General features: G+C 36.6%; 1 protein-coding gene across 1 annotated transcript in view; it reads right to left on the reverse strand.

Moving 5' to 3' along the window:
• The window catches only part of THSD7A (thrombospondin type 1 domain containing 7A), a 267,166-nt gene extending 242,425 nt beyond the window's left edge, over positions 1 to 24,741 (reverse strand). The window contains exons 1-2 of the mRNA XM_030264733.4: positions 23,470 to 24,741; positions 12,914 to 12,995 (exon numbers count right to left, since the gene is read on the reverse strand). The gene's annotated coding sequence lies outside the window, so the exon portion shown is untranslated. The remainder of the gene's footprint in view (positions 1 to 12,913; positions 12,996 to 23,469) is intronic.
• Positions 24,742 to 24,946: the final 205 nt, after the last annotated feature.

The following is a 24,946-nucleotide window of genomic DNA, read 5'->3' on the forward strand; positions in this document are numbered from 1 at the left end:
AGAGTTCTTGGATTTTATCTATTTTTTCTTTTACTTCATATGAATTATTTTAAGTTCTATATGCCTTTGTCATCGTAGTAATCTACAACCTCCATAACACAACATACATAACATTATCACATATACCTAAGAGGCAATAGAAGATAAATTTTACTCAAAGATAATAATTTATTATCTCTTAAATGATAGGTATCTCTTATTCACACAGAATAAGGAACTGAAGATATAAAAGAATATATAAAAGTAGGAAATGTAATTTCTATCTTACCAAATGTAATACAGAATGTGACATGAATTTGTAACAGAAACTGCCAAACAGAAAAAGAAACAGCCCTAGACTTAACATATCAAAATGCCTTGAGCTACTTAGAAAACTTGAGGCAATTTCCAAATACCCTAGAGCACGACTATATCTTTTTATTGCTTTTCCATTAAGAGGAATCATTAGTGGAGATAGTCATAGTATGCATCTAAAAATAATTTTTAAAATAGCAACAAAAAAATTATACAATGCCATACTTTTCATTAAAAATCTCAAATTATTTACTCTTTCCTTTAGAGATTGCCTACCATTATAAATGTATACAGTCCTTTTCCAAAAAGCGCTGCATTATTTTAATCTTTCAATGAGATTATTGACAAGTCTGATTGCTAACCATGAGAATCCAAGTCAACCTTCATATCATCCAATGGGCAACTGGTGAAAATGACAACAAAATATTTTGTGTTACTGTACTGCACATGGCTCTATACATACCTTGCATTTAATCCAATTTCTTGACCAACCAAGAAATAAATACCAAAGCTAGCTACATAATTCAGTTCCTTTTTATTACTTAGGGTTTAATGTAACTTGCATATAACCATGTTACCTGAAACACTTCCAGGGAAGGGAACACAATGCAACATATCAGTCTTATGCCCAATAGCCTAGTAAAGAAACTATATAAAAGTTTCAATGTGACACTTCAATCCTTTTAAGAAGGATATTATTAGCAGGGTATTCAAATGCTCAGAATTCTTGTCTGCCATGAGCAAGTTGTACAAACTGAGGAGAAAATAAATCTGTATTATGCAACTATAACAATTGAGAAATTAATCTATCACAGAACAAATCTTATGCAATACAGATTTAAGCCACAGTTAGGATTCCACATGGAAGAAATCCAAGGAATTCTTGCCATCAAAGATTTTTTTCCAAGAGCTACCTCACTAGTACTGCCCAAATATAATCAAATTCTACTGAGTGACACACTAGTTGTGAATTGCTGGAACACTCTCTTAGTCATTTTAAAGTCATAAGGAATCTGAATGACACAAAAGGTGGTGTTTAAAGAACGAATAGATAGCTGTGGTCCCTGTGGGCTGGCTGCCAGGCTCAGACAGGGTCCTATGCAGCTTCCTCACTTTCCACTGACTTTCAGGCTGCAACAAATGAACAGGTATGAAAATTGAAACCAAGGGCAGCATGAGCTGATGTGTACAATGTGCCCTTGTCTATACACCACTGTGGAGAGGTCTTTGAATGTTCTACTACATGCAAATTTATCTTTTCGAACTTCCTATTGCACATATTCACAGGAAAAACCTTTGTCTAAAAGCTAATACACTTAAATTAAATGGTAATTCATGTTGCACCTTGCTCTCACCCTCACAGATTATGCCTATTCAGTGAATTATTACTACCATATTAACACAAGTAAGAAACTAAGCTTTGCTTCTACCCAAGTTAAGCACTCTCTAATGAAGTTAAGCTCAATTGAAATAGGCCAGACTGCAATAAAATAAAAGTCAAGACACACTATTACCTTTTATGAAGAAAAAGAGACTATAAGTAGGAATCCAATCAGATAGCTTTAACTGAATATAAGCATTTTATTGTACTACGAGGGTAAAATTATCTATCCATATGGACACCTGGAACATATCCTTTAAAAAAGCTGTTTGAAAGAGCCCATTGAGACACACTCTGATTTTTGTGATTGATTTCAGAAGTTCAATCTAACCAATAGCACTGGAAAGAAGCACTACTTCTAAAGAAAGCTATCCAGTATATGACATACAGTCTCTTGAAACATCTTTGCCAGGGTGCTGAAGGAGATTAAAGCTAGCTGTTTTACACTGCTGCTCTGAACATAGTCCATGAAGGCAGAAAACTGTGTTTAGGAACAAGCAGATCATCAAGTCATAGAAAAGTTCTGGTATTTTTCCACCTCTAGCAATACAACCATTGAAGTTCTGATGCCTTACCTAGTTAAGAGACATGGCCAAGAGGGAGCCAGTAAAAATTTAGTTTCTCTTCAGCTCATGTAGCTTTTACTACAGGAGCATCTCCTCAGAAAAAGACAATTCCTTACAATGGCACTGTCCTGGCAGGAAAAGCAGCAAATCCCACCCTCCAGATCATCCTGCCCCACTCAGATCTCCAGCCTTCCTTTGACTTCAGCTGGCACGAAAAGACAGGATGCTGTCTCTCCTCTAAAGGGACCAAACAGAGATTTACCCCGCCACAGCAAGACTTGGCCTTACAAGTCTGGGATGTAAAGCAGAGAGTGAAACCATGGCTCAGGGACAGCTATTTTAGCACTTACTAATTCTTTTCCATCAAAAATTCTGAGTTCTGAAAACATGGCAGTGATAAGAATGAGGGAGGAAAAAGCAAGAAGTAATTTTTCTACTGGTGATCTATTTTGGACCTGCTATGCCGTAAGTGTTAAGACCTATAGAATAAATATGTAAGCTCAGGCCCAGACACAGCTGTGTGAGTTTCTGTTCAATCTGTGCCACATCCCTACATCTCCTCACTGTGCTACACTGTCAGAAACTCAGGGAAAACAACACATCCTCTACAAACCCCAAAGGTGATTAGCATGTCCTCCACACCTTTCAAGTTTTGTCACCATGTCATTTCTCCTTCAATGCTCCATCACCCATCTGCCTGCCACCTCCTCTGCAGATACTGGATGAGCAATCACTCCATGGATTTTACACACAAGTCCTGCTCCTCTGAACTTCTGGATCAAAATTGGCATTGGGGTTTTCCTGGTAAGCATTTGATAGTTAGAATAAGCTGCAACTAGACAGGCTACTACTATTTGTATCCTCTCTTCACTTTTGCCTTTACTCTTCTCCTGATTATTTTTCCATTATAGGTCTTTTATCTTCCAACTATTTGTTCTGAGCATACAGTCAAAAATACAAACTATGTTTTCAGTGTATGGGATGAGTTCAAAAAAGGTTATTTAGCTACAATATCATCGCCACTTGAAATTGCAGAGAAGATGTAGGAACATGACAGGTCCATTAACAAAAAATAAAAAGGCACATAGAACTCAAAAAATACAAAACAAAAATCAAGCTCTTATTTATCACTCACATTGGCTTGGGAATCAGATGCTGGATGTGCAACTCAGAAGCAAATATGACAAACTCAGTTTTTCCTAGAAGTCAGTGATTAACCTTGGAATCTCATGAGGTGATTGCAGTGACACTAAACATTAAAAAAGCAAATGCAGAAATTATTCTTATTTTATAAAAAAAAAAAACTTCACTGCTACAGTATGCAGAGGGTGGATTTCAATAAAATCCAGTGAGCTACACCCAGAGGAAGTCAGTGTTATCCATTTGTCTTCTGATACAAAATTGAATAAAAATCAGTATTTATAGTTAAATTGTATTGAAAAGTTTATGTTTACATTAAAATGTAGGGCATGAAAGAAGATAGCACATTCTGATTAAACAACATTCAGGACAGCTTTTGTGCTATATGATAATATTTCTTCAATTACATGTAATTAAATATTAAAAAAGGATGGAGAAGAGGACAAAGTATTTCAAACTAACATGTAATATTATCACTGCTTGTTAGTTCAGTGTTGCTAGTACTACATTCAGCAACTGCCCCATTTTCCATCACTTTAAAATAGTTTTATTCATGCTGAACTGTGCTATACTTTAAACTGATATATCAATGTGCAAGAAAAAAAATAACATTGTCATTTACATTTAAAAAATCAAAACTCACAACCAAAAAACCTGCTGCCTCTTCTCTCCCGTAGCTGGCTGTTGTCTAATAACTACTTTTATTCCAGATCTTCAAAGTCAAGCAGGAAGTTTTTCTGGGACAGCATGTCCTAATTAAATTTATTTGTGGTGCCCCATTTCTAAGATTCAAATTAAACATTTTTTGGTAGCTGAATGACAGTTTCTAAATTCATTTATTAAGCAAGGAGAGTTCTCCATGGACAATAACTGGAACTTCTGTAAAACAGTATTGACAAACACTAAAATGTAACTTACGCTTCCCAAATTTAGCTATAAATAAGGTGTGCAAAATCACCGTGTTCATGAATGACAACAGAGAAAAATGTCTCAGTTTCACATGAGAACTCGTAGAACAAGACCCTTCCTCAAGAAACTTCCCTAGATGAATTTCAATCACAGTCAGGAGTAAGCATATACAGTAGCAAACCAAGTGTTGCAGAATATCATAATCAGAAAAACTTTAAACACTTTCTTTTTCCTCTTTCTGAACATGGGAGAAACCATAGCATGGTTTACTTGTTGACAGGAATGGAAGAGGATTTAGTAAAATCACTCTTTGTAAGCCCTTGGAATAAAAACAGCCTTTAAGAGGACTTATCAAAAACCAAAAATCTAAAGATTGAACTTCTGTGTCCCTTGTGGGAAGAGTTAAGTTACGAAAACAGGTTACAATGTAATTTCTGAAATAACAGCAGTATTCTTGTTAGTGATGTGCTTTTAACAATTGCGAGTCTAAAAACAATGGGCTCAATATCCTGGTCCCAACCTGGGAATTCAAAATTTACAATGGGATATTGAGTTTTTAAGTACTCAAAATCAATTGTGCATTGCTTTAGGTTTTATGACAAAGCTTGTACTTAAATCAATCTTTCAACATTTTGGCAATCATGGGAAGCCTTAGGACTCAGCAATATTAATGATGATAATTCATTTAAGATTTCATATCAATCCAGATTGTTATACCTTTGTTTTAAAGCAACAAAAGGAGAAAGACTGAATGTATTAAAGGATCAAATAATAAAATTTAAATTAAACTAAAATTGAAAGTCTTTCAGTCACTAGGAAGGTATCATTTCATATTGCTAACTACTTAGGAGACAGCTTGAGAGTCAAATAGAATTTGATATATGTATCAAAAACATATTGATACCAGTATATATTAAGTTGACACCAGTAGGGTGATAATATAAATTTTATACTCCAATTCATACTTCAGGAACAAATATGCACAGCTTAAATTGTTTATGATGTATGAATGATTTACAGTGGTGGAGATGAGAACAGCTGTGAAAGACTAAAAATAACGCCTTTGAATGACAAGGATGTATCATTACATTCTCTCCCTGGTATATTGTCAGTCAAACACAAATAATATCCACAACTGCTCTGTGATTTCTGATGCAATTTTCAACTTACTCATTTTATGATCAAATTACAATACTTGTCTTAAAACGCTCTGTGGTAGCAAAGACCCTGAAGCAAGCCCACATCTCCTGGCACTCTTTTGTTATAACAGACTGCTCACAGGTTCTTAGCAACCTTCATTTTCATGTTCCTTCCTGAAAAACTGATAGGATTTATTTTTGTATCTTCTTTGTTGAAAGACTGTATGGAAGACAATCCTACATATAACCAACTCTTAACAGGCCTCCAGGAGACCTTCAAAGATGTTATCAAACACCATATAAGAGCTTTTATCTGTTTTGTTACCATTTGTTAAGGGAGGAAGCCTCACACATTCCATCAGCTGATGAAAAATACACACTTTTGAAGGCTCTGCCTCAATACCAACTTGTCACTTATACCTCGGAGAGAAAGGGCTTCTGTTTTCAAAGTACAAAGCCCAAAACCCTGCCAAGCAGTTCCACCGGGATCCAAAGGCATCTCAATAGTAAATCACCTGAAAGCATTTTCCGTGAGAGATGTCATTTCTGGAGAAACAGCCTCCTGCGTGGCTCCTGTCGGCAGCACCACGCAGGCAGCAAGGACCACACACACTGACCCCAACATCCTCTCGATGATCCCTCCCAGGGTCCCCTCTCTCTGCTCTGAAAGAGCTTACCATGAGACACATGGTGCCACATCTCAGACTTGGCAAGTTTGGGGTGAAACATTTTAATAAGTACTTCTGCATGAACACCTCACTGTGGCTTCCTCATAAATTAAAATCCATTACAGACCAATATCATCAAATAAATGTTTACATGCCAACCCATAGTCCCACAGGTAATGACAAAATTTCTCAAAATGATGGTGATGTCTAAGTATTCCAATATTTAACAATTTCTTATATTACATTTTTTCAAAGACATCTATATTACTCAAATGATTAAATTACTCCCCAGATTTCATAAGATCTACTCTTGATGATTACACACTTTATACTGATAATGATACAGTATTATTATCACCCTGTTCTGACCAACTGGCATGTTGTTTTTCATCAAGTTATTTGATTTATTTCACAGTGGTTTTCCTTTACTATAATTCAGCTCAGGAAAGAAAACCATTAAAAATTAAAATTAGACCGGGCTTGCACTAATTGTATCAATATTCAGTTGTAGTACCCAAGCTCAGTTCCCAGAGTAAAGAAAATACCACCCAAGAATGACAGAGAGACATTAAGAATATAAGTGAATATATTTAATATATAAGTGAATATAAGTTAATGTATTTAAATATTAGCAATAAAAAAATTTCCTTAGAAGTTCATGATAGAGTACCTAAAATCATGGGATGTACTTTTAATTAAGAAGTTGAAATATGTTTAGATTATGTGATGAAAATATCCACAGGGTCTTGACCAGAATATACATTACCCCTTTTAAAACAAATGCAATGTTTTAAAGAAATTCTCCTCTTTACTAAGAGGAGCTCATCTGTTTTCTAAAGGAAACATTTCTATCGCTGTGATATTTCTTAGTAACCAAAATCCCTTCTCTAGTTGGGTTGATTTCAGGGCCAGGAGCTGTCTGTTCTAATCACCTCAAAGAGAATTCACAGAGTAGATCCTAAAACACGTCCACATTACCCTTTCTATATTCCAGTTTTGAGCAAAACCCAATTTACCAACATAGGTAGATTTGAGAAAATGAATTGTGGTTCAATCTACACTTAAATACAAATCTATTTGGTTTAAGCTTCATTAGACCAAAAAAAAAAAAAAAAAAACGCCCAAACAAAAACCTCCAACCAAGCTGGAATTCTTAAGGCTGTGGTTGAAACTCTCCTGGCTAGTCTGGTCATGAAAGCATCACCTTTCACAAATTCTCACGCGCTGCTGATGCTCTGGCAGTTAAATAAAAGGCACACATAAGTTACTAAGCAATGAGTTCAGAGCTAAAAGATTTTCTCTTCTGATAAAGTTGTCTTTAGGAGACAAAAGGTCCTTTAGGTGTTCAAGAGGTGTCTCTCCCACATATATACAGGAAGTAGAATGTATCATTACATCACTATGATTATTACATTCTAGTTGTTAAATAATGACCATGTGTACAATGTTTTTAAATCTTCAGAAACAGAAAGCATGCATCCCAAAGTATTAAAAATGCCAACAGAGCTCCCCAGTGTTGCCTTCATAAAGGAAAGGTCCAAAGTAAAACAATGTAAAATGATAAAGCTAATGGTGCTTTTAAAACAAAACCAGATAACCGAAAAAAAAAGTACTCTCAGATCTGTACTCAGTGTGACACTGATTCTGAAAATGTCACAGAAAGGTCAACAATACAGGCAATTATATAAAAATAGGCATAATCTCAACAGCCAATAACTGAAATGCTTTTAAGATTGTCTGATTATTGTAATAAAATATGAGGTTTTTAAATGAAAAATATGTTAATAAATATAAAACAGAACTTCAGACACAGAATTGCTAAAGAGTACTGCTGTACTGGGATTTTTTTGGTGATGAATCCTTGCAGAATCCAGACATGAGCACAAAGTAATCACTATTAATAATTCATAATATTTGCAAATTATGAAGTTACTTTACAGTAAAAAGTGATAGGGTTTGATCAGGTGGCAGCTTGACACACTCTGCCTAAGGTGCACACCATTAGTTTTATCATGGATTTGAAAAGAAGAAAACAATAAAAGATCCCAAGTCTTACAGATCCTCTCTCTCCTGATCCTCCTATAAAACACCAATAACTCATTATTTGTGTTACTCTTTTAGTGTGATGCCCATTCAAAGAAAATAAATTTAATTATTAAATTTGCATTGAGTACTAAATATTAGATGAAAATTGTTCAAAAAGAGACAGTTTCAAACCCACATATTTACCCTTTAGAACAAATACATATTCTCTCTGTTATGTAGTACTGTTCTTTCCCCAGAACTGATTCAAGAACAAGTAAAGACTGCTTAGCTCTTGTCAGCACTTAGCAGACAAACAGTGCTTCTAGAAAGTCCAAGAAGGGAAACTTTATCTCATGCTAGATCTAGTCAAAAGTATTAGAGACAGTGGCTCTAGATCTTATGCATTATTTCAGTTTCAGTAAATTTGCATAACCACCACCAAGTACTAAAAGTGATCATATCATTAAAGATGACTTCAAGGGCTCAGAAAAAGTCTTTATCAGGGTCAGTAAATTCACTCTGGTGTATTAAATCCATCCACTCTATGGCTTCCCACGCTGTGGGAAATGCTCTCCATATGCTGAGAGCTACTTTTCTTCTTACTCGCATTGAAATTCATGAATTTATGCAACAACAAAACTATCTACAGTAGAGACAAAGGTGTCAGAGACCTGAGATTTCAGGATTTAAAGCACCAACCAGAGTGGTTTCTAAAGAATCTGGTCTTCCTAAAAGCACATGTCATATACAGAATAATGGAGTGAAATTTTAATAGCGACGTATAAAGTATTTTAGTTTCACTTGCTCTTTTTCTTAGCAGAACTGTGTGATAGTGTGCAGCAAATGCTCTGTGACAGGTTTTGCCTGGTGCAAATTCCTCCCAGGAAGAAAGACCTCATCGCCTATTTCTCCTTATGGCAAATTTTAAGCAAATTAAACCAATAACCATGTCTTGAAAAACAATCCTGAGGACAGCGTTGCTGATAGGACCCCAGAGGGACACAGTCCATGCCAGCAGGCCAGCATGACAAGTCCCAGGTGTGTGGCACTGCAGAGGGATGTGCTGTGCACTGCAGGCATGAGGAGAGGAGGGAGCCAGCCAGGGGATGCCAATTCCATGGCACTGAGGTCTCTGCCAGCCAGAGGGGCACAGGCAGCCCTGAAGGGTCCTGGCCTCACCTCAGGCAGCTGCAGGGAGGACAGCACGGCCACACCATGGGCACTGCCTGGCACCTTTGGGTGCACAACACACAGCTCGCTCTCATGAGCCTCCTCAGGTGCCTGTGAGCTGGTGCAGAAGCTGCCAGAGGTGTTCCTGCACTGCTCAGGTGACAGCTTTAATGCAATGCAGCTCTGGCCCCTTGAAGCTGAAGCAAGGGTCCCTGCCCCGGCTCTGTCCTGCAGCAACAGGGGAGTGGCACTGGAGCAGATCAGGGCTGCCCAACACGGGGCTCATGGGCAATGTGCTGCCCCAGAAACTTCTCGTAGTGCCACGAGTAACAGGACAACAAAAACGCTAAAATCAAGGCATTATCATTTAGAGCGAACAAGAAAGTGAAACATTTTTCACAGCAAGGGGCTGAAGAGCGACCGGTGGTGCAACACTGGCCCCTAAGAGATACCAGCCATGGACTAAGTTGGCAAATTTGTCACAGAATACTTAACTTGGAGTCAGCTAACCACATGAAGCATCAAAATGTTATAACAGGATTAAAGTTCAGCAGGTTTTAATCCTATTTTGTATTAAAGCCAGAGAAAACCTGTAACAAGAATAATTTACTAATGGAAAGTAGTTCAGGTCTCATCCAGAGTTTAACAAGTGCACAGCACTTTCTGTACAACTTCTGGTTGACTTAAAGTGAAGATGGATGTTAATCCTATGTAGAAAGGACCTCAAGGATGTGTCATCTTGTAACTTCAAGTAATGTATTCATTTCTGTAAGGGCTAAAAGAAGCAGAAGCACACAGAAAAGCAAGTCTGTTTCAGCAGATATGGTATATAATGCAGGGAAACAACCACTTCTTGCTGAAAAATGCCCATCCATAAAGGAAAACAATTCCTAAATTAAAAGGAAAAAAGTAATAACAATGCTAGATCCTTCCTTTTCTTACCAACCCAACTGAATATAATTTAGCAAATACTAAATTTTAACCATGGGTTTAGTTATTAATTATCTCTCACTGAAAAACACTCACAGAGTCTTTCTCTGTCTTAATTATTTTGATTATTTCTAACACCAACAAACAAAAAGTTCTCTCATGTAAATCAGATTCTTGGACAAGAGAAACTAAAGTTCATATGAATTTGTCTACTTTTCCCAGAAATTCTGCCTTCAGATGAGGAGTTATAGAAAAAATAGCATCACAGAAGAAGACAGGCAACATTGTTTGCTTATCCTGGCTCCTTCTGAGGCCAGGGCTAAGAACTGGCACTACCTCAGCCTCTGAGGTTTTGATTTTGCCTACAAGAGTAACTTTCCATCCTGTGCTTACCAGACAAAAGCTAATTAATAAAGAGCAAACCACAAGGTACAACTCTTCATAGCTGACAGGCAAGATTAAATCAAGAAAAGATAATTCCTACATTAATTCCTACTGTTATCAAAAATCTTCAGACTAAGCCTTGCTATCACTGCTTAAACTGGAACTCAGATAAAAGAACTCACATCCAATAAATGGGACCATTTCAAGACACATATAGACATTTGGTTCTTCTCCTAACAAGAAGCAATATATCTTAGCATGAATACAAAGTACAATTACAAGCCTAAGCAATGCCTTCCAGCTCATTCTTTTCAAAATTAAATGCAGATGCACCCTAATTCAACATTAATTATAATCAATATCACACAGGAGGTCACAGTATATAAATAGTATTTAAGAAGCACTTCTCTGAAGAAAAGAAAAAACAAACAAAAGAAAACCCACAAAACCCAAAATAAAATTAAAAACAAAACAGCAAGAGAAATTCATCCAAACTCTGCTTCTCATTGCAACAACTTTCTGCTGGAAGCACTGCAGTGCAAGGTTGACTGGGAGACATTGGCTCAATCTCACATGCATCTTTCCAGGTCTAATTAGATTTAAATGTGACATCCAGATTTCAAACACATTTCAAAAAACTCTCCAAGTTTATTTAAGCAAGGAGGTAATTGTTTTCCTTCAATTTTATTTATTTTGTTAATACAGCCTCTCAGCTGGAAAAGAAAAATGGTATAATCCTTTCTGGGTTGTTTGGAGAGCCTGATATTCCTTAATACCTTTGTTCAGACACAGCTGAACCCTTTACTGAGTTTACTCAACAAACAGAGGTTCTTTGTCACACTCAACTGCAAGAAAAACAACAAACAAGGATGTCCTTACCCACCATGGGCTAAGAGCTGTATTTTCAATGAGCTTATGGATTCTTAGTGTGGAAGCACATCCAGACACTAAGAAGTAACCACATGGAACGCCAATAGAGCCCTGCCAGTATCTGACAGGCTCCAGGTGTGACATAAAGCAGCATTATTATTGCATACAGACAACAAGATACTTAAATCATAACCCTTGACAGCACACCAGCAGCTCTGACCTGGCTCTAAGCCTCCCCTTCACCACAGCCCTGGGGACAGCCCACGGCTGCCAGCGGGTCCCCGTTGCTCTGCTATGGCAGCGCAGGGCACACCAGAGAGAGAAACCTTCCCCCAGGTGAGGAGTCACAAACCCCACAGAACAGCTCCATGCCTTCAGCAAAGCCCCTGCCTATGAACACAGCTTCCATGGCAGTGCTGGCACCTTGGTGAGGGCACACATGCAGAAATTGCTTGTCCTTATGCAGTTCCTCTACTATCTCAAGAAGGTACGAACACCTCTGGCTTTTCTGTGACCAAATCTCCCCAAGATACAACAGCAATTGTAGAGAGAGAGCATCAAGAGAGGTGGGATGAAATGTCACTGATCTCTGCAGACTCAGCTTCAGTGATATTTTCCAGTTGTGGAACTTCTCTACCAAACACTATTCCAAACACTTACAAAATCACAGTGAATAGTTTGTAAAACACAATGGTTCCATCCCACTGCAGCTAAAGTTAAAACCACAGAGCCAGAGCTTTACAAAGTTTAAACTTCATAAAAATAATTTAGTTTTATATTCCAGGACCCCCCACCTCAAAAAAAAAAAAAAAAAAAACTTACTGTCTTCAGGTGAATCCACATTGCAGATGTAGGATTACTAAAAATTAGTTTTGATGCCAGCTGCTATTTTTAAGCATTTAAGTCTTAGATTTGAGGGCTCTCATGCAACACTAGCATAATTTTGACAGCAGAAAAAACAGCTACAAAATTAGGAATTTTCTCTGATAATTTTACAAAACTAGCATTGTAAGGATTAAGCAGAACATACGAAAATTACCAGTAAAGCTAGGATTAAACATAACTGTGGTTTTACAATGATGATAAAATCAAATATGAGAGTATATGATTCATATATGCACATATATATGCACTTTTGTCTAAAATTGTATTTTATTAAACATAAATAGACCAGTTATGAGTATCTACTGCATGTGTGTGTAACAGTAGCACAAAGAACACAATAGAAAACATAAATTACAAAGGAATAAGGGGATATATCCCATTTAGAAAGGAAATATATTCATTCATTACGACATATCACATAAGTATAAATATATAATATGGATATATGATCTCTAATATATATATTTAATCTATCCATAGACAGAGATATTTGCACTTCCACATGTAAGTGAAGTTAACTGTTCAAAAACTAGTAATGAAGGAAAAACATACCTGTTAATAATTCAGAATTATCAAAGTTGCAGAAGGCTTTCACAGAAGTGTGGAAAGTTGAATTACAGGTGAAATCCACTGCCTATAAACATAAAGTGATGCATTACAAAAATACACACACACAAACCCCAACACATATAGAGATGGGCTCTATACCAGCTTATGAGAATGGCATTTTAGAGTCATCAAGAACAGCAATCTGAAAATGCCTCCTTGCTGTCCAGCAGCAGAGAAAAATCTGTTCATTTTGGCAATGGACAGAGTGGGAGGAGATTTAATTGAAAAAGATTTCAGTAACAAACCAAGAATCCTCAAAATGTAACTTTATGAAAGTAGCTCAAATTCTGGTTGTTGTATGTTTTATACCATTACAGAGAAAAACTAGAAAAGGCATTAGGGCATAACAACATGGAATGCTCAAAGATTATGCTGTGACTTTCATATTTTAAAAAAGTATCTTTCATCATGAAAGAGAAATGCATACAGAGTGGTTAGAGCAGAGATACATAAATTCAAATGTATGCAAGACTAATTGAGGTTCACAAACTAGAGGCCATTTAATAAAATTACTGACAAGTCTCAGATGCAAGTAACAGTTTTTTTACAGTAGCTTCAGTTTTGTGCAATTCATTATCACAATATACTCTGAAGGTCAAATGGTAAAAATGAGGATTACAGATGTTAGTAAAGCATAAATCATTAAATACTATTAATGTGTTTCATATATTGAAGACTGTCAAATTATTCTCTTCTTGTAGTCTTGCCACATTCTTTTCAATTGGAGAACAGTTTTTCAGAAATATTACACAGGTAACTAATGACTGTTAGCTTAAAAATGGTTATTTAAATTATTTACTAACAGATGTCCTTTTGAATTATTAATTTCTCTTGGAAGTCTATAAAGCTTTATAATGAGACTAGTTAAATAAATGTTTTAGCTGTGACCCGAGGCAGAATTTTTTTCGAACAGCATCCTTCTGCTGATGAAGCTTGAAACCAGAATCTCAGTTCTTCTTGGTACTGTAACCCTCTTTTTGAGTACATAAAGGAATTTTCTACTCATTAGCATACATTTCCATTTATATTTCCAAAAGCAAGTTTCCTTTGTTCATGAGGAAGAAGCAAACAAAAATGACAGAAGTTAATTTTTTTAATGCCTCACAAATTGATTTTATCCAAAGCCACTCTTCCCATACCACATGCACTGAATTGCAATTACCTGCCATGCTTAAACTGTGTTCAGTTCATATAAAGATATTATATTAGGAAACTGCTTGTACGGCTAACCACAGTATTACACAGAAAAAAACTTATTAAAAAAAAAAAAAAAGAAAATCACAGAAGTTAAGCAACAAAAATGTTCTAATTTATTTAGTTGAATAGCATGATTTTTCTTTTACATTATTATACATTGTTAGTCTTCATTGTCTTATTTGGCAATTATGAGAAAAAATAGGAAAGGGCTTTTGTTTCATCAGTAGTCTCTTCTATGACAAGTTATGCCTCAAGCATACACAAAGACCCTGCAGCATTCAGATGGAAGGCAAGTAATACCACTGCTACCCATGAGTCAAACTTCTACTCTCATACAAAGAATTGCCACTAGAATGCTGATTGTAGCAAAACTGTGTACAATACTTTCTCTTTTCCCCAAATAAGTTTGCTTTAAATGAATCACTAAGCCGTTAGGTCACGAAATCTACTGCCATCACAACAGAGAGTTAAGATGTTCTCTCCACGTCTTGACAAGCTTCTTTTGGAAAACTGAAAAAAAAAAAATGAAAACTGAAGAAAACTGAAGAAAAAAGTGATAGTCCCAAGTGCTCCTAAAAACTTGAATGGGGCAGGAAAAACTGTACCTGAAAACCACTACATTTTCTAACAGATACCCGCAAAAGTACATTTGTTGCAATCTGTTACTTGGAAGATGTTTGTCTAGAAAGCAGAATGATTTAATGTATTGCAAAGGGTATAAAGAGAATATAAAGTGGTCCAAAAGGACCCCATCTAGAGTAAAGTTTTACAATGTATTTGGTATCCGCTGACCAGATCATGCCATCATTTTCTGTGTGCTGGATGATTCCTACATCCACCTTCCTCGGTTTTCAAGTGGTCCTTGTACATGCTCACAGGAAACTTTTAAAGCCTCACTAAGTCAGCATGTAAAAAAATGAATTACAAAAGAATACTAGTGGTAATCAATGCCAAAAAACCCAAGTGTCAATCTATTTGAATACTACAGGTGTCTCCTATATAAGAAAAACATATAAGGCCATGCTTTTATGCAGAAATATTAGCAAATAAGAGCTATTGGGACTTAGTAGAGGATTTTGAAAGGCCTGGAAAAATTAGGAGAAAACAATCTAGATCAGCAAAAGAAAAACTGCAGGAACTAAGGGTAAATACCTCTTCTTTCTCAAACTCTTTTGTATTCTGATGGCAAGGAGTAAAAAAAGCAATACACCAAGTCATAACACTAGCAGGCATCCCCATGCCTTTACTAATGTCATGCTTTTACTAATGCTATTAACACAGGGGTTTAAATTAAGAATAGACTGAAATTTCCATAAATTGGTAAAAATGAGGATTACAGAAGGCAATAAATCATAAATCATTAAATACCATGAATGTGTTTCATATATTGAAGGCTGCCAAAATATTCTCTTCTTGTAGTCTTACCACACATTCTTTTCAATTGGAGAACAGTTCTTCAGAAATACTGAAGAATTGTCCGACTTTTGAGTCTGACTTTTCAGACTCAAAAGTCAGACCATTTGTGTCTTCTGTGATGAACAGTTACTAGCACAACAAGCAAAGGATCTGGATTGTGATGTGTTTTCTGAGAAACTGTAGCATATTAATATAGCTCGAGGCAGACCTGAAGCAAAAGACAATTGGAGACTCGTGACACCAATCAAAGCAGCAGCACTTTGCAACACAGTATCAGTTCTGTAACATTCTTAATCTTTTTTAAGAAAAAATAAAGTTTTACTTCTAAAACACTCAATTCTATTACTGAAAAAAGCAACAAACAATTGAAAATCAGAAGGCATCACTTTTCAGACATACAATAGACATTTTTAATAGACACATGCCTGGCTAAATGCAATTTGAGCCTCCTCTGCTTTTACACAGATAAAATTATAATGAACTTCACTTAAAACTCTCAGATGAGGAAATAAAGCAGACTAACTCAGGTGCACATTTAATATATGAATTCTTAGAACAAGATTAAGTCAATGTCCAACCCTCAATATTTCCATGCATAGAAGGAAGTGTACAAAATTCTTCCTTCAGCCCAGTTTCTAAAGTCCCAGTTTAAAAATATAGGTCAAGTTACCTACTGCCTCCAAACTTTCTCAAAGTCAGCTCAAATAGTGCAAGCCTGACCCATTTTGAGTGGGCTCTTCAAAACTAACTAAAATTAATCAGGTGGCTGCATCACTTTTTAATAAATATCTTTTTCTGCATTAAAGGTCTTGCATATTAAATATATTAGCATTTGAATTCCATACTCAGAGAAGATTGATGTGAAGAACTCACAGGCACTTGGGGCTCACTAGTCAGCTCCATGTAAATTAGTGCTTTATGTGTTTTATTTAATAATTGCTAGAGTAAACAAGTATCAATATAAAGGTTGAGCACAACAGAAAAATCACTAATTGTTTCTGATCACTATTCATTAGTTTCATTGAAGGAAAACAGAAACATCAAAAATCAGAATATATACATTTACTATTATAATTACTATACTAATTCCTTCTTTTGACAACCTAAACAATGAAAATTAACTCAATTCTAGTATCTTCTTTTGTTAGTACTTGAAACGGAGGAATGGGGAGCAGTTGGAAACAAACATTGCCTACTTAGTAAAACTGACCCATACACTATCCCATTTGGGAATGTCCACTGGAAAATCATCTTGCAAATTCAATCCAAATATTTCAGTAAGATATTTCTACTCTAAAAGTCCCGTTTTCTGAGATATTTTTAAAAGTAACTTCATTCAGATTATTAAGCAATATTATTCTGAAAATCACTTATGAGGGATTTCTGATAATTTGATGTCTTTTTTTTGACTGAGCCTGCCAAAACAAATATTATTGCAGCAAAAGGTGGCATATATTAGTCCTCTCTAGATTTCTGCTAATACATTTCAAAGTCTTTCAGGTACAAATAAGGCAAATGTCTTAATATACCCACCACAGATTTTCTCTGAGGATATCTATTATGAGAAATTCAAGAGAAGTCCACTGATAAGAAGAGCTGCTCAGGTAAAAGGACTTTTATAGCCTGAAAAGTGCTATCTATAATCTTGGCACTTTGATCTCTCAGAATATGAACTAATGTATCTGGAATGCAGCTCATTATTAATAGTTAAATATCTTTAAATGGAGCAGCTTTGAAGATCACTTCCAATATCAACAGCTTGCATTTATACAGGGCTTTCATTTTCAAGGACAATGGTATATTGTCCCTGAATCATGCATATGCACACGGATACAGAGACTTCTATTCACATTCAAACACATCATTAAGATTAGAAATATGTATCCATTTCAAAATAAACATAAATGCATAATCTATCACCTTGCATATAGTTTCTGAGATTTCAATATATAAGCCTAGGTGACAGCCCAAAGTATAATCAATGCAGTTGTACAAATTAATTGTGGAGAACATCATCCACTGTTCTCTGTCAAAAGATGACTTCTGTGCAGAAAATAAACAAAACAACCTTCATTTTTTAACAGGTTCTGAAAATAAGGGGGAAAACTTTATCTTTTACAGAGGAATCTTCTACAAAATACCATTTGCAACATTTTACTTAACACAGGATGGACATTTCAGTCAATTCAGATCTTCACAGACTCACTTCTGTTGAAAACTCTCCGGTAAGATCCTTAAAAATTTCCACCAGGTTATTTTTAAATGAGATACAGTGGCCAGAGATTTATACCAGACAAAAATCAACAAAAAAATCTATTAAAGACAAAACCAAAAAGTTCTGCTGAAAGATTTCTGATATAGCAAGCAGCACAAGTTCCCCTTCATTTAAATTCATTATTCTTGCTATGCAATATTCCAAAGGTACATTGTCTTGTAATTTACTTCTTCCACTTGTACTTCTCCAGCTGCACAAATTAAGTTTCATCAAAACAGCTAAGAGTCAAGACAGAAAAGAATTTATCACTTAAAATAAAAACCCAGAAATCAAAGCAAAAACAAACAAATAAAAACCTCTTTAACCAAACATAGGTTAACCTTTTCCTAAACACCAGCTTATGGCTTCCAAACAGGGAGGTCAAAATCCCTCCAGCACTGAAGCAAAAGGGAACTTCACTACCAACTTTAATGGTAATAAAAACAACTTTTTGTTGGATATCATCTCTTGAAACAAGAAAAGCTGAAAGGAGCTGAATTTATTACTTATTTAAATAACCAATCTTTTAGCAGTTGATCTGTTTTTTTAGACACTGCACCTTTGTAAAAGATTATTTTCCCATTATTGCTGTAAGAGCCTTCTACAACCCAACATTTGCAGTATTGCATCCTATTTCCAAGTGTAATGACCCTCAAAATTCAAGATTGATTTTGGCTTTATTCTGATCAATACTAATCTCCAAGATATATTTGACTTCGCACTGACCTAAATAAAAAGGTCACTATCTGTGTATTAGTCAATCTCCAAAACATTTATTAAATTAATTTCAGAGACCACAAAAGGTATATTGTTACAACTGCTTCTATCTGGGATTTCTATCCATCATCCTTTACATGCAACTGATAATCCACATAATCACATTGTCACTCTAGTGGATTTCTCAGAACATCTTGATCTGTCCTCAATTATTTTAAGATTAATCTTTTTTGTATTTATCTAATTGGAAGAACACCATCATATTATATAGTTACTGGAACCCAGTCTTACACATATTAAAGTCAGTGGGAGAATATATCTCCCTTCAGTGACAAAACTGAGCTCTTAATGACTTGGCGGGGGGAATATAAAATACTGCATTTATACTTTAGGTCCCCCTGAAATCAAAGCAGGAAAAGCCTTTTAAATCTAAGTACTTTGACCCGCATGTTTTTAAAAGAAAATTCACAGCACCCATAAGCATATTTCTATAATGCTCATTTTTTAAAAAATATAGATTTCTGATTAGTTTTTTAATTTACTGGCTAATTTCAAAGTAGGACTATAAAAACTATACATGCATTAAGGCAACAGATAACATAATAAAATTGTTACAGACTGATCTGAGGTAGACTTCTCCTCACTTTTATTATCTTTCCTCAAACAAGCAAACAAAAAAAAAAGCATCAAGCTTAGAAAAACACAAAGAAAAGAGAAAGATCAATAAATATAGGATATAATAATTTTTAAAATTAAAATCAGTAAATTAATTTAATGCCTTTTTTGTTCTTGTTACAATATGCAGTTTTGCCTCCCAAGGACATTACAAATTTCAGTAGAATTATCTGCATTTCTGATAGATAACACAATTAAATTTTTGTGTAGTAAAGACCCCATATAGTACATTATACATTACTTGAGGCAAGAACCATGTGTTTATTTCCTCCTTCAGGTAATTTACCTTAAATTAAATAACGTTATACCCTATCTAAAATTTTAAGCTACAGTAATACTAAAGACTCCATGAAATTTCTGTCAAGAAGTATTATTAAAAACCAAGTACCTGTAAGTTACCCATGTATACTTCAATATAATTCTATGAGACCCTATACACCTAGGATTTTCACCCAGCAGATGCATTTGCTTAAAAATTCAAATTTAAGCTTTCCACTACCTCTGGAGTTGCAGACACTAAAAGACATAAGAGTAGGGGGAATAAAGTGAACAGTAAATAAAAGGGAGATGTTACTTTAATTAAAATAAAACCAAAAGAGTGGACAGTAGCCAAGACAAAGGATACAAATAGCCAGAGAGGAGGCAATCATTTCATAAACATAACAAAAAAAAAATCATACAAGTTTCCTAACCATGGTATAAATATGAGTCTCACAGCTATTTTCACTCTGGCTTGGGTTAACATGCCCCTATTTCAAACTCAACTGTTGGATGACTTTTAGTAACTTCCACTTCCATACTGCTGCCACCATCACGTCTTGGGCCAGGGAAGAGAGAAAGAATTACCTTTCTCCAGCTGGATTCTACTTAAAATTACTCATGTATGGTATCTTTCTACTAAATAAAATTACATTAGAAGTAAACCTTTTTCTACCCAAATAGACAAGCAAGTGGTCCCACAGTATACAGTTTACTGCCTCTGAGGGACAGAGCAGTGTCTGCCAAACTTTGACATCCTGACTTGAAGCAGGAAGAGTACAGCAACTACTCTGCTATGGTTGCTAAATGGATTCAAAAGACATCTCTAAGGAACAACAGAGAAAGAAACAGAAGCCTGTGCTATTATCTGAAATGTGAGTAGTTCCACCAGAGATGCCAGCACGCTACACAAAAGCAAAATTACACTCTCTTACACACAACATAAAATGAGAGACAAAAAAGTCAACAAGATTTGGTAGATTAAAGCTCTTTTAAACTTGTCTTTTATTTTTAAGTTGTCATTTTTAGCAGAATTTTAGCTCCACAAACTACTACATTCACTTTCTTCACTGCCCTTGGTATGTGAGGGTGACAGAAGAATGTCTAAAAATGTCTACATTTTTTCATATTCCTTTACAAAACGGCTCTCATTTGAAAACATTTTGAATATTATGTGTTTTCAGAAGAAATGTATAAGAGTGCATAAGGCCATTCAGAGGAAGAGCCAGACCTAAGCACAGGCTGAGGAGTGAGAGAGCAGAAGAGATTTATGTTCCACTTCAGAGAGCCCAGAGGGCTGCGGAAGCAAAGGCAAAAGAACCAGGAATAGAAAGGCAGGCTGCACACAATGCAGCTTGAGCCTGCTAAGGAGCAGCAAGCAGCTTAAAGCTGACATAGAAGAACAATCGCTCAAGAGGGGTTGAACAGCGGCAAGCACCAAAAAACAATGAAGAGCTTCTGAAGCTTCATGATAAACATCCTGAAAGGAGAGCTGGACTGGCATGCTGCATGGCATGATATTTAAAACTTTGACACAACCTAAATGCAAACACTCCCTGGGCACATATAATCCCTTCTGGAAAAATAGACAAACTCCATCTCAAAATTCTGCAGTACTTCCCAACCACCCCCTGCTGCCTCTGGGTGTTCCATAACCTATGTGTTCCTTCAGGAGGATGTTCTCCAAATTTCTGCAAGACAGTTTTTTCAAGGGTAGTACTTAGTTGTTCTCCTGACAGCAATGTTCTTTACCAGAAGCCTCTGCTTCCCTTCTGTTGATGCTCTCCCAAGTTTGCAGATGGAGTCTATGTCCTACATAGCTTTCATTTCACTTGGTCAAACAAATCAGGACCTCTTTTATCTCCTCATGACCAGACCATCCTATTAGCCCTGTACAATTTCAGCTGTTTCTTCTTGAAGATGAGTGATCAGAACATTACCTCTCATCATAAAGTGTGAGTTTATACTATTATTTTTATCAAATATTTCAGAACCCTCTTTACACAGGCATCATAAGGTTAGATTTTGCTTTTTCCACTGCTACTTTATTTTGACCATTCAGGTGAATATTTCCTTTCTTTCTTCTCCAAGTTTCTATTACAGAACAAATCTTATATAGGTTATATATTCATATATGAATATGAGGATAATGAATTAACTACAACAGCATTCAAAGACCTCAACTTCAGCAACTTGAATATTAACATCATTGACAAATATACAACAAAGGAGATAAGGACAACTGTGGAAAGAGAGACATTGTTTTCATACATAAATTTCAAGAAAGCTCTTATATATCCACACACCATCAGCCAACCATATGAAAGTTAAAGGGGATATTCATCTGTTACAAAAGTAATTTTCTACTTGTAATATGCAAATTATTTCCACGTGGTCTAACACACACAGCTAAGAAAAACTGGCCTGCTGAAACCAAAATTTAAATGGCAAATTGACTCTACTGTAAAATTGCCCATGGTCTGTAAATGAAAAAAATGTGACAACCACTTCTTATATTATTTGGATACCTTCCCTGTATGTGGTAATTTGAGTTGAGGACACAGCTCTGACAGGCATGCTATGCTTATGATAAACTAACAGCTCAAAGAAGATATTGAATATATTTAGCTCATGAATAGTTTTGTGTTTGAAAGGAAGAGTAACTTTCACAGCAGCACAATGCATCATAGACTGAAACCTGTGATCTGTGTGAATAATAGCATTCTAGCTCAACATTTCCTGCATCTCCTTCACAAGACATTTCATCCTGGTTTCAACCTCTGTCAGGTAAAAGTCTTAAGCACAAAATAAAGTAAATGAAGAAGATTTTTTTTTCAAATTATTAAAGTAAGAAATTCTAGGATATCTTTTATATTATCTACAATTTTACTTGTCAATCTAATGAAATAGAGCTGGAAAATGTAGACTGCTATGGTTAAAAATCAATTTGATACAGATTTGGAGCTGTTAAAACAAGAACTATTTTTTTTTTTCCTGATTACATTCCAAATACACTTGGGATATTGATTTACTAGTGATTAAGTGTGATAAACCAATGACTTACACCTTTAAAATTTAAAGCAGTCAGGAAGACATAAGTGAAAGGGTATTTCACCTGACACACATTGACCGAAGGAACTACAAAGAATGGAAAGCCTGGGATTGTAGTACTTCAACTGAATTCTTTATTCAGTAAAAATTTTAGTATCACATACAATCTAGTCAATAAAGTTATCCCTTTTTCTACTGCCCACATTACTGTTGCAATAGGGTCCAAATAAAGACTTTGTTGTTCTCTTGTGGATTTGGATGGCAGGCCTGACTGCAGCAATCCTAGATCATTCCCTCCAGCTCTTATGACCAGCTGTGACAGATACACTACGTATGATTGCTGTAATATATGGTACACTGGCATGATATATAGCCTATAGAGGTGCTATGTCAGAGTATTATCACTTTGTCAGCTTCCCACTACTCCTCCTTGTCATAAAATGCACAATGTGGGAAGATAAATGTGGAATCCAAGTGCCTAACCACAGCTGGAATTTCTGGTATTTTGTACTGCCCAGGAAAATGAATTATAAAACATCAGAAATAATTTGGTAGTTGCAAAGATACTCTGAATTCCTTTGTTTACAAAAGCAAGCCCCTGACAGTATTAAGACTTAATCTGTACCAAGGAGACAAAGTAGTGATGAATAGCCCATACCATCTCACCAGAAAACTTGCATTACTCCAGAGTAGTGCCATAAAACCAATGGAACATCCGACAGCTTAACAAAAAGAAACATCTCTACAGTCCTTCTGGATCTCAAGTCAAAAGAGGTCTCACAAAATTAACCAGTCACATAAATTTGGATTTTTTAAGAATGTCTTAAAATATTATCTCATGTTATACCAATGGCCTTAAGAGAAAGTGAGTCATTCCAAAATAAAGTCAACAGTATAGCTGAAATGGGAACAAGCCATGGACAATGTGTACCTAAGAAAATCACCTGCTCCCAGAGCACAGCATCATGTTCTCAAGTGACTTTCATAACATTTGTCCCCGACTGTCTTCCAGATACTCTCAAAAAGACCTCCTAGAAAAAAAGAAAAACAGCTTTTTCAATAAAGTCTTTGGAAAACAGAACTAAAGCCAGGAAAGGACAAGATGGGTCCTGTGACCTAAACAAAAGCAGCAAATTATTTTCATATGTTATCTTACAGGCATTAAAACTAAAGGCTGACCTGATCAAATTTTAGAAAGTAGACATTTTAGTGAAGTACGAGGCTGTTAAACCAGCTTTCTTCAGTGCAGCTTCTTTGAACTTAGTGTTAATTTATCAATTGTTAGATGTAGCCACATCAGAAAATTCACTCAGAATTAAGCCTCCCAATCTCAGTGTTAGACATGAAATAGTTCATACAACACAGAAAGCCACATCCACAACCCAGAACCACTTTTTTCAGTTTCTATAATAACACAGATTTACATTTCACTTAGGCTGAATTATTAAAAGAGACTTGAATTTAACTTTATGCCAACAGCCTTTACTACAAGAGTTATTTTCTTTCTTAATTATACCCTGTTCTTTACATTCCTTTTCATTGTTTCAGAGAGCTCCAGAAGTCGTCTAACCGTATGCGATATGTCTGTCCCCACGCCCTCTGGTCTCCTTACAGATGCCGCTTCGCTACTCTTGCAACATCAGCTCGCTGGTCCCGTTACAAAACGCAGCGCAAGCACGTCAGGAGCGGCGCGGAGCGGTACTTCTGCGTGTTTAAAGGGCGCAACTACAGCCCTGCGCCTACAGCACGCACTAATTAACCTGACAAACGAGAGGCTTTTTTATTAAAATAGCAATTATTTACTTCACAAAGCGCCCTGACAGCTTCAGTCCCGGGCCAAAGGTTCTCTGACAGGGCGCTGGGCGAACCCTTTCTGACGGCTTTTTTACTTTTTATAGGCATGACTTCACGTCATGCCTTTTTGCTTTGCTTCCCCAGCAAGAGCGTATCCACAACCAAGCAGCTGTGCTGAGCGCTAAACTCTGCGTGACACCTACAAGATCCCTGAGCAAACAGTTTTCCCAGCCGCCCGCCCGGCCCCTTCGCAGCTCCACGTCGGGAACTGCCAGGACGCGGCAACTCCCAGGCGGTCGCAGCCGCGCCGGGGCAAGCGGGGAGGCGGCAGCGGGACAGGGTCCGGGCGTGACTGAGCCGAGCGGAGGGAAGAGGGCGAAGGGGAGGACGCAGGTGAGAGCCCGGCTCCGCGGCCGCCCGCAAGCAGCTGCCCGCCCCATCCCCGCACCGCCCTGCGGAGCTCCGCGCCCGCGGAGGGCAGACGCTGCAGCCCGGCTGTCGTGAGCGCCCGCCCGCCGCACTCACCGCCCCTCGCCGCTCCGCTGCCCGCGCCGGGACGCAGCGCTGGCACCTCCCTCCATCCCTCCCTCCCTCCTGCGGCGGGGCGGAGGCTC

This window comes from Taeniopygia guttata, chromosome 2 (genome assembly GCF_048771995.1).
Source record: "Taeniopygia guttata chromosome 2, bTaeGut7.mat, whole genome shotgun sequence".
Taxonomy (NCBI): Eukaryota; Metazoa; Chordata; class Aves; order Passeriformes; family Estrildidae; genus Taeniopygia; species Taeniopygia guttata.